Source organism: Miscanthus floridulus, chromosome 16, assembly GCF_019320115.1.
Source record: "Miscanthus floridulus cultivar M001 chromosome 16, ASM1932011v1, whole genome shotgun sequence".
In the NCBI taxonomy this organism is placed as follows: Eukaryota; Viridiplantae; Streptophyta; class Magnoliopsida; order Poales; family Poaceae; genus Miscanthus; species Miscanthus floridulus.
Window position 1 is genome coordinate 63,316,611 of NC_089595.1, and position 11,215 is coordinate 63,327,825.

Sequence of the window (11,215 nt, forward strand, 5' to 3'; positions counted from 1 at the left end):
GGAGGCTTCCACCGCCTTACCAACCAACTTACCTGCTGAATTTCAACATGTGTTGGCTTCACAACTGAGTTGGAGGAGCAACCACAGCGCTACGATGTAGAGGCAGTGCATCCAAGGGCCAGCCGGTGCCCCTCTTGCGCTGCTCAGTGCCCTAGGTGCTCCATCGACCTACCTGCTACCTACAAATACCCCCATGCCTCTCTACACTATAAATAGAGGGTGTGGAGCTCAGTGAACAAGTGCCCCATTCAATTCCAAACTCTCCAAGATTCTCGTAGCTTTCTAGCTTAGCATTAGCTATAGAGTAGTAGTCTAGTAGTGGAGTAGAGCAAGAGCGGAGCTTCTCTCAGAGTCCCAAAGAGTCTTCTAGGTCTATATAGCTCTTTTGTAATTCTTTCATTAGGCATTACTTTATTCAGTATTTGTTTTAGTACTTTATTTTAGTATTATTGCTTGCTTTACTTAAGTACTTAGTCATTAGTGTTCATCAATAGTGAGCTTCGGTGCTTATTGTTTGGCATTAGTAGCATAGGTTATCTCTTATTTAGTAGCTATTCGTTAGTATTGGTTCCACCATCCGGTTAGGGTGCTTTGATCTCATTTCATCGGAGCTCAGATCAAAGTAGTAAGTTTATAGATTAAGCATGGTTCTTAGGCTATAGATTACCTATGGATACGGCTAGGCATCCGGATAGATTATGGTAGGTGGCAAGTGGTCACAGCCTTGTCCATGCTCTGTATTCCACCATGATAGGTCTAGTTATTAAATCGTAGGTCTCATGGCAGACCATGTCTATTTAACTCTCCTAGTTGGTAGGCAGGTTGTGCCCCGAAGTACTAGCGCATTTCTCCTAGTCATTAGTTTACCCTTAGTTACTTGAAAGATAAATCGCTCGCTCTCCCCACCTAGCTATCTCTAGTGTAGCTTGTTTAGTAGTTTAGTTTAGGTAGTTCACATTCAACTTCCACTATCGTTCATCTACCTAGGATACACTTATGCTTCCCTTAGCAATCTATTAGTAAATATAAATTCTAGCCCTTTGCACTTGTTTTATTAACTTCCACTATGTGTTGGGGTTTATTAACTTGTCACTTGTTTTAGCAGCCACCTAAGAATTTTTATATTTCTTAGCGTCACTTTTACTAAGTTGTCATCCCTAGCGTTGATGCCAGAAATGCTTGTTGGTACTACCTAGCATCACTACTAGAATGATACTAAGAAGTAAGTTAGTATTTTGTATGACTAGAGATAATGTATATATATGAAAGGGATCAGCAAGCGCACAGATAATATACCATTGTAGCACTTCACCCGAGAGTACTCTAGGTATCGTTATTTATATTTTTACCATAGGAAAGGACGGACAGTTGGAATATATTGATAACTTATACATATGATGGAGAGATAAACCATAACCAAACTTCTACTCACAACAGGGGTAACTAAAGAGATAAATATGATAAGTAATGATAAATGATCACTCAGAGTACTCCTTTCTATAGCATTAGCATGGTGAGGTAGAATATTAGAGGAATAATTCCTAAGTCATTCTTAATTACAAGTCAAAGCACATGTTAATTTGTGCAATTACACTTAGTAGTCATGGCTAAGATCAACTTCATATCTACACATAAGGGATATTACTAAGGAAGATTAACAATAGCGCTTGTCTTCCTTCGTGACTAGGTTATACTTGTCCTATATTTGGGGAGTGGACTACAAAGGACTCAACAGGAGTGTCACATCCATGATCTAGCACATGGCCCAGAATATAGGGTGCATTCGTAGGTAAACAACGAATAAGCACGACGATTACACAATGTAGACCACTCACCCCTGATACCTTAGAGCGAGCGCTATAGGAACTTATGCTTGAACATGATGATAATCTAACTATACTAAGCATATAATCAAAGTAGACGATGAACATGATAACTAGGAACATGAATAACAGTAAGAACAATGTCAAATCAATTGTAGGACACATATGAATAATGAAAGAAACAAAATAGGACACAAGGGGCTCTACTGAGCTAAGCTCTTGATAAGATCTATAATCCAAGCGAAGCTTGCCTTCCTCTAAACCTAGCCTAGCTAGCTATGCCTTAGTTACTTGAAAGATAAATCGCTCGCTCTCCCACCTAGCTATCTCTAGTGTAGCTTGTTTAGTAGTTTAGTTTAGGTAGTTCACATTCAACTTCTACTATCATTCATCTACCTAGGATACACTTATGCTTCCCTTAGCAATCTATTAGAAAATATAAATTCTAGCCTTCCGCCTTCCAGTGGGAAAAATATAAATTCAACACTTAGTACTCACCGAGTGAAGTGCTATGCGATTGTTCTGTGCGCTTGCAGAACTCGTCCAATAGTTGTTAAGAAGTATCAATAGAGACCGGTTGCGGCAATGCCAAGGTGCCTTCCCCATCAGTGGGGAAGCGTGGCACCGGATGGCCTTGGAGATAGCACTATACAATGCGGAAGCATCAAGACTACTAGCGTAAGGTAAAGTGCAAGAGCCATAATTAATTACCCATACTCCTGTCGCAAACTGTCATGGAGGGGAGGATCTCCGAACACCGTCTCCTCTGACGAATCTTCCCATGGACGCTTCTGCCGCTCTGCCATTGGATGAGATTTGGAAGATGGGGTGTGTGGGTGGTAAGTGTACCAAGTTTAGAAAGGAATCATACTTGCTACCCCGCTTTTATTGAAGGATATATAGGCGAGCTAGGTGTTGGTGTTTATTAACTTGTCACTTGTTTTAGCAGCCACCTAAGATTTTTTATATTTCTTAGCATCACTTTTACTAAGTTGTCATCCCTAGCGTTGATGCCAGAAATGCTTGTTGGTACTACCTAGCATCACTACTAGAATGATACTAAGAAGTAACTTAGTATTTTTTATGACTAGAGATAATGTATATATATGAAAGGGATCTGCAAGGGCACAGATAATATACCATTGTAGCACTTCACACGAGGGTACACTAGGTATCGTTATTTATAATTTTTACCACAGGGAAGGATGGGCAGTTGGAATATATTGATAACTTATACATATGATGGAGAGATAAACCATAACCAAACTTCTACTCACAACAGGGGTAAGTCAAGAGATAAATATGATAAGTAATTATAAATGATAAATGATCACTCAGAGTACTCATTTCTATGGCATTAGCATGGTGAGGTAGAATACTAGAGGAATAATTCCTAAGTCATTCTTAATTACAAGTCAAAGCATATGTTAACTAGTGCAATTACACTTAGTAGTCACGGCTAAGATCAACTTCATATCTACACATAAGGGATATTACTAAGGAAGATTAAGAATAGCGCTTGTCTTTCTTAGTGACTAGATTATACTTGTCCTATATTTGGGGAGTGGACTACAAAGGACTCAATAGGAGAGTCACATCCGTGATCTACCACATGGCCCAGAATATATGGTGCATCCACAGGGAAACAATGTATAAGCACGATGATTTCACAATGTCGACCACTCACCCCTGGTACCTTGGAGCGAGCGCTATAGGAACTTATGCTTGAACATGATGAGAATCTAACTATACTAAGCATATAATCAAAGTAGACGATGAACATGATAACTAGGAACATGAATAATAGTAAGAACAATGTCAAATCAATTGTAGCACACATATGAATAGTGAAAGAAACAAAAGAGGATACATGGGGCTATACTGAGCTAAGCTCTTGACATGATCTGGAATCCAAGTGAAGCTTGCCTTCCTCTAAACCTAGCCTAGCTAGCTATGCCTTAGTTACTCGAAAGATAAATCGCTCGCTCTCCCACCTAGCTATCACTAGTGTAGCTTGTTCAGTAGTTTAGTTTAGGTAGTTCACATTCAAGTTCCACTATCATTCATCTACCTAGGATACACTTATGCTTCCCTTAGCAATCTATCAGTAAATATAAATTCTAGCCTTCCACCTTCCGGTGGGAAAAATTTAAATTCGACACTCGGTACTCACCCATTGAAGTGCTATGCGATAGTTCTATGTGCTTGTGGAACTCCTCCAATAGTTGTTAAGAAGTATCAACAGACACTGGTTGCGGCAACGCCAAGGTGCCTTCCCCTTCAGCGGGGAAGCATGGCACCGGATGGCCATGGAGAAAGCACTATACAACACAGAAGCATCAAGACTACAAGCGTAAGGTAAAGTGCAAGAGCCATAATTAATTACCCATGCTCCTGTCACAAACTGTCATGGAGGGGACAACCTCCGAACACCGTCTCCTCCAGCGAGTCTTCCCATGGATGCTTCTGCCGCTCTGCCATTGGATGAGATTTGGAAGATGGGGTGTGTGGGTGGTAAGTGTAACAAGTTTAGAAAGGAATTGTACTTGCTACCCCGCTTTTATCGAAGGATATACAGACGAGCTAGGTGTTGGTGTTTATTAACTTGTCACTTGTTTTAGCAGCCACTTAAGATTTTTTTATATTTCTTAGCATCACTTTTACTAAGTTGTCATCCCTAGCGTTGATGCCAGAAATGCTTGTTGGTACTACCTAACATCACTACTAGAATGATACTAAGAAGTAACTTAGTATTTTTTATGACTACAGATAATGTATATATATGAAAGGGATCTGCAAGGGCACAGATAATATACCATTGTAGCACTTCACACGAGGGTACACTAGGTATCGTTATTTATAATTTTTACCACAGGCAAGGATGGGCAGTTGGAATATATTGATAACTTATACATATGATGGAGAGATAAACCATAACCAAACTTCTACTCACAACAGGGGTAAGTCAAGAGATAAATATGATAAGTAATTATAAATGATAAATGATCACTCAGAGTACTCATTTCTATGGCATTAGCATGGTGAGGTAGAATACTAGAGGAATAATTCCTAAGTCATTCTTAATTACAAGTCAAAGCATATGTTAACTAGTGCAATTACACTTAGTAGTCACGGCTAAGATCAACTTCATATCTACACATAAGGGATATTACTAAGGAAGATTAAGAATAACGCTTGTCTTTCTTAGTGACTAGATTATACTTGTCCTATATTTGGGGAGTGGACTACAAAGGACTCAATAGGAGAGTCACATCCGTGATCTACCACATGGCCTAGAATATATGGTGCATCCACAGGGAAACAACGTATAAGCACGACGATTTCACAATGTCGACCACTCACCCCTGGTACCTTGGAGCGAGCGCTATAGGAACTTATGCTTGAACATGATGAGAATCTAACTATACTAAGCATATAATCAAAGTAGACGATGAACATGATAACTAGGAACATGAATAATAGTAAGAACAATGTCAAATCAATTGTAGCACACATATGAATAGTGAAAGAAACAAAAGAGGATACATGGGGCTATACTGAGCTAAGCTCTTGACATGATCTAGAATCCAAGTGAAGCTTGCCTTCCTCTAAACCTAGCCTAGCTAGCTATGCCTTAGTTACTCGAAAGATAAATCGCTCGCTCTCCCAACTAGCTATCACTAGTGTAGCTTGTTCAGTAGTTTAGTTTATGTAGTTCACATTCAAGTTCCACTCTCATTCATCTACCTAGGATACACTTATGCTTCCCTTAGCAATCTATCAGTAAATATAAATTCTATGAAAGGGATATTACTAAGGAAGATTAAGAATAGAGCTTGTCTTCCTTTGTGACTAGATTATACTTGTCCTATATTTGGGGAGTGGACTACAAAGGACTCAACAGGAGTGTCACATCCGTGATTTACCACATGGCCCAAAATATAGGGTACATCCGCAGGTAAACAACATATAAGCACGACGATTACACAATGTCGACCACTCACCCCTGGTACCTTAGAGCGAGCGCTATACGAACTTTTGATTGAACATGATGATAATCTAACTATACTAAGCATATAATCAAAGTAGATGATGAACATGATAACTAGGAACATGAATAATAGTAAGAACAATGTCGAATCAATTGTAGCACACATATGAATAATGAAAGATACAAAAGAGTATACAAGGGGCTATACTGAGCTAAGCTCTTGAAAAGATCTGGAATCCAAGCGAAGCTTGCCTTCCTCTAAACCTAGCCTAGCTAGCTATGCCCTAGAATATGGTGGAGCTCTAAGGATGATTAGGGTTTCTATCTTCTCAAATGACTTATGCCTTAGGGAGGGGGTAGGGGCTGGTATATATAGGTCGTAGCATCAATTCTGAGCCCTCAGATCAAACCGACTTGAAAGGACAAAGTAGATGCAAACTCTAAGGCGATGGAGAATTGACATTCGAAGGAAGAGGCTGATAGTGGGGCCCATAGGCCGGCCAACCTGCAGGTGGGGCTAACCGGCCCCACCTGGCAGTGTCTCGTGGTCTTCTTTGGTGGTTTGGCTTCTGGTGTCCTCTGGAACCTTCTGGAGTTGTTTTCATCGTAGATAAGCGTGATTACTTCTAACATGTAGGTCCACATTAACGGTTTTCTAGATAAACCCTACTGAAAACATAGATTCACTAAAACTTATGGAATTTGTTAGTTTAAACCCCTTAGCCTATGTTGGTGATTATTTTCATGCCCTTATTCAAGTTCTATTGATGGTTTATAATGTTTGTTAACTACCATCAACAAACTCCCCAAAGCTTAACCTTTGCTCGTCCTTTAGCAATGTTAAACTCAACAATAAATCAGGAGTTTTAAGATTTTTGAAAACATCATAGCAACTCCTTAAAAGTACACATGCGTTCAAACAAGAATTCTCCTCCAGATTAGAACAAACTATTCTCACTTCCAAACTTACCCATATTACCCTCAACCATGGGGCTTTTTAGCCTTCACTTGGGTCTTGATCAATTGAAAGATAGAACAATTAAGTCAAGCACTATGTCTCAAGTTCTTTGCTCAACCATTACTCCAGAGTTTTTATAGGTTTTCAAAATAAAACTCAGAGCTTCCTTTATATGGCACTCTCAAGTCTCTCAATATATGTGGTATTTGTGGATCCTTACCAAGGCAATAATGATGTTATGCCTTTCTCTTCCTACAACTAAGGCTTATGTGGAGCTCATAGGAGTGCAAATAGCATGAAAGAGCATACTTCCAATACACATTGTAAAGTCAAACCTCGGATCCAAAGAGATTTAAGTCATACAATCAAATCAAGATGTGCATATGTGTGGATGTATGGTGGATATATATGGTGGCACACCTAATTCTACTATGCTCCTTGAAAACATATCTCTCTTTCGAAACTTGGAAATCTTTTTGTAAGCAAACATGGGCCATCTTATTCATCTCTTTTTTCCCTCTCTTTTCTTTTTTCCAGACGGGCATCTGAGTACCCATTGTTTTAGATATCTTGGACACATGTTTATTTTTTTCATGAATAACTTTTGCATAGCCTGTGCCTCTACTTTGGAACAAAACTTTTGAGAGATAGCAACAAGAACTTGGAGCATTTATTTGGTGAATATCTTATCAACATATTTTTGGTGTTTACTCCCTATGTAGCAGTAAAACATTTTTGGGTGGATCTAGATAGAATGACATATTTTTGTGCTTACCCCCAATGTAGGAGTAGTGCATATGTGGGTGGTGTATATGTGATCTTGATTTTAAGAGCATGACAAACCTCTCATAAGGGTCAACAAAGCTTGACTAAACTCAATGCAAAACAAGCAGCATATATGAGTGGAAGTTTTCCTAGCCTAAATATCATGTTTGGCTCTGGTAGGAATTCAAGGTTTGTCATACAGGAGCTCATCATGTAGCATTTGAGTTTTTCAAAAGATAAATCTCTGAAACTTTAGTATCACTTGGAACAGGATAAACGGTAGCTCAGATCTTCTCATATCATATCCGTCAATTACCTAGACTTAGATCAAGCATATGCTACCCATGAGTTTCAAGTTTAGAGTAAATTCTCATATCAAAACAGTCTTATCCAAAACTCGAGAGAATTCAAGGTTGAAAACTAGGTATTCGAAAGAAATTACAACAGAGCAACTATTCATCATTTCCATTCAGGAGATTATCCTCAGATTCCTTTTTATTTATTCAGCTCTTAAAATAGAAAACTAGCCACACACTTTTTATTTTGTTTTCATTTTTAAGATCACACCTTACTAATATATATATCTAGCATGAAGATAAATTTTTATTTTTGTTTTTTAGTTATGCATCTTTTTTTCATTTAACATGAAGCAGACTCTCTAATAGTAAAACCAAAGGGAAAGAAATACTTATCTAGATACACAGGGGATGCTCTTCCCCCAAGCTGGATGTTGTCGTGGTCAAATGTTGAAGTTGAGTGATCCTTCTTAGAGCAGTCTTGTCAGCTATTGTCCTTCTCATTCATCGGGTGAAATGAGGTGGATACAATTGGGTAAACTTGCTCTTAATCTTGTGCATCATCCTACAAAATGTTAACAAGAACACCAAAACTCATGAAATGGATTAGGATAAAGGGTTAGCAGTTAGCCGTCTAGAGATTAGTTGTTCTTGGGGTTTTAGAAATATTTTTGAACTGGTAGAATTTTAGCAGGATGTCTCTCTAATATATTTTTGGATTTTCTTATATAATTATATGCATGGTATTTTTATTTTTTATGGAACCACAGTGAATATTGTTGCGGTTTTTTACACATCGTAAAAAGTATTCACATGGGGCTTAAGATTTTATAATGCAATGATAAGATTTTTTTAAAATGCAATGCTAATGTAGAAAAGTAAATATGCTAAAGTAAAACAATTCATGCAATATGAAAAAGTAAATATGGATAACTACCAAATTTACCTCTTGGTGAGGGTTCGGATTTTTAAGTCCTCCGGATAGGACTTTACTGGAGAAGAATCCTTTATTCTTCGGGTGCATCATTTGGTCTTGGGGATGAAGACCTTGATGAGTGCACATCTTGTGATGGTGACTCTAATGATGATGATGCCACTTTTTCATTCTAGACCTGCTTGGTCTGTGGACTTGAATTTGGTGGAGTAGGTTCATCCTTCACAACTTCTACTTCTTCTTTCTAATTCTTGGGGAGTTGATTCCTCTAGTGCTGGGATGCTTGGCGTCTTCTCTTGGAGCAGGTCTTCTTTGGCTGTTCATAAGTGGTATAACTATTAAAATAACTACCTTTTGTCCTAGGAATTGGAAGTGAACTTGTCCAGATCTGATGTAGATGATCGTGTTAGTCATGTTGAGGAACGGTCTTCCAAGGATAATCGGTACATCTTCTTCTTCTTGTCCCATGTCAAGGACCATGAAGTCGGTAGGGACATAGTGATTTTGTATTCTTACCATGACATCTTTTGCTATTTCCTCTAGAAATTGGATTGATTGATCTGCCATCTACAATTGCATATATGTAGGGAACAAAGATTGATCACCAAATAAGTAGTCATACGTTACCATGGACATTATGTTGACACCCAACCCAATGTCGCAGAAGGTGTTGTGAAATATTCTTTGTCCAATGGTACACTAGATCATGGGTACACCTGGATCTTCTTTCTTGGTAAGGAATGGTGAAGCGAGGAGGTGTTCGAACTCCGATCGAAGTGTGTTGATCATGTTGACTGATTCTTCTTGTGTCTACCTAGCCTTGTTCTTCCTTCTTGGTCACTATTGTCTCTTCAAGCAAGTACGATGTTTGTGGATGTCCATGAGATTGCAAGATACGATTCTTGAAAGTAAACCTCTCCTTCTTATCCTTGATTGTGAAATAGATCTTTGCACTGTCTGCGTAGATGATGGTTTCTGCGGTGCTTAGGAAGGGTCAGCCCAAGATAATGGGTACCCTTACATCTCCACCTATTTCTAAAACCACAAAGTCTACGGGAACATATGATTGTCCCACTTGAACAATGGCATCTTCAAGAACTCCCTTGGGGTACCAGAGTGACTGATCTGCATCCTGCAAACGCATGTTTGTGTACAACAAAGTATCTCCATTAATTTTATCATACATTACATTTAGCATAATATTAACAGTTGCTCTGATGTCATAGACAACTGCTTGGAATATGTGGGGTCCAATGGCGATGGGGATGACAGGTCTTCCAGAATCACCTTTCTTTTTAGGCAAGGAATAGTCTTTCCACCTTCACATCGATGGTTGTATGCAGTAATATGCTGCATTGTGAATATCGACAAGATTTGTAGTTTCTAGATCTTCCGGCTGCCCTAGAACCTTACCATTGTTGGTTGGAGGAACAACGGCAGCCAGCTAGGCTATTTGTAATTCTATCATTTTTTAAAGCTATGCTGGTTTTTAATAGCAGAGGAGAAGCTATCCATTCTATTATTTATATTTTCTAATATTTTATCATTGGAAGCTAGTTTTCTAAATAAACCCTCCATAATTTTAGCTTGGCCAGAAATTAACTCTCTCAAGGGTGGTTGATTATTGAAATTATTGAAATTGTTACCTTGGTAATTATCTTGGTAGTTGAGCCTTTGTTGCTCATTCCATCCTTGATTTTGTTGAGGACGATAGTTGCTATTGTTGATGAAGTTCACATCCTCATGGGTTTTAGGGCAATTGTTCCCTAAATGCCCAATGTTTCCACATTCTTCATAGGTTATGCGGGAATCATGAATGTGCATGACTTCTTGCTTCTCATTAGCTCAGTCTTTAAGCTTCTTCATGAGCAATCCATCTTGGCAGACAACATGTCTACCTCCTTGAGTTGATGCATACCTCCACCTCTCTTGTGGGTTTGGAGACGTTCTTCATTCCAACCTTGGTTGGAGGCCATGTTCTCTATGAGAGTTGTTGCTTGTGCAACTATGAGTGATAAGAAAGCACCTCCAGTAGTGGCATCCATATTCTCACAGGCGTTGTTTGTCAATCCATGGTAGAAGTTTGTATGAGTAGCCAATCCTTCATCCCATGATGAGGACATTCTGATATGTAATCTTGGAAGTGTTCCCATGCCTCTTAGATAGATTCATCATGTTGCTGTTGAAAGCTTGAGATTCTCCCACGCAGAGCATTAGTCTTGCCTGTGGGAAAGAATTTTGCTAGGAAGGCAGTGGAGTAGTTATCCCATGTAGTGTTTCTATCTTTGTTGGCATAGAACCATTGCTTCGCCTTCCCAGAAGTGAGAATAGGAAGAGGCGAAGTAGTATGGCATCTTTGGATACTCCTTTGATGGTGAAAGTGCTGCAGATCTCCAGAAAGTGTTTGTAACACCCTAAAATTTGCATTCTTTTAAAATAGTTAAATTT

The 11,215-nt window shown here is 38.9% G+C and overlaps 1 non-coding gene across 1 annotated transcript; it reads left to right on the plus strand.

Moving 5' to 3' along the window:
* Positions 1-10,872: 10,872 nt before the first annotated feature.
* On the plus strand, positions 10,873-10,981 carry LOC136514688 (small nucleolar RNA R71). The gene has a single exon (XR_010773827.1). It is a non-coding gene; the product is annotated as a small nucleolar RNA R71 (small nucleolar RNA).
* Positions 10,982-11,215: the final 234 nt, after the last annotated feature.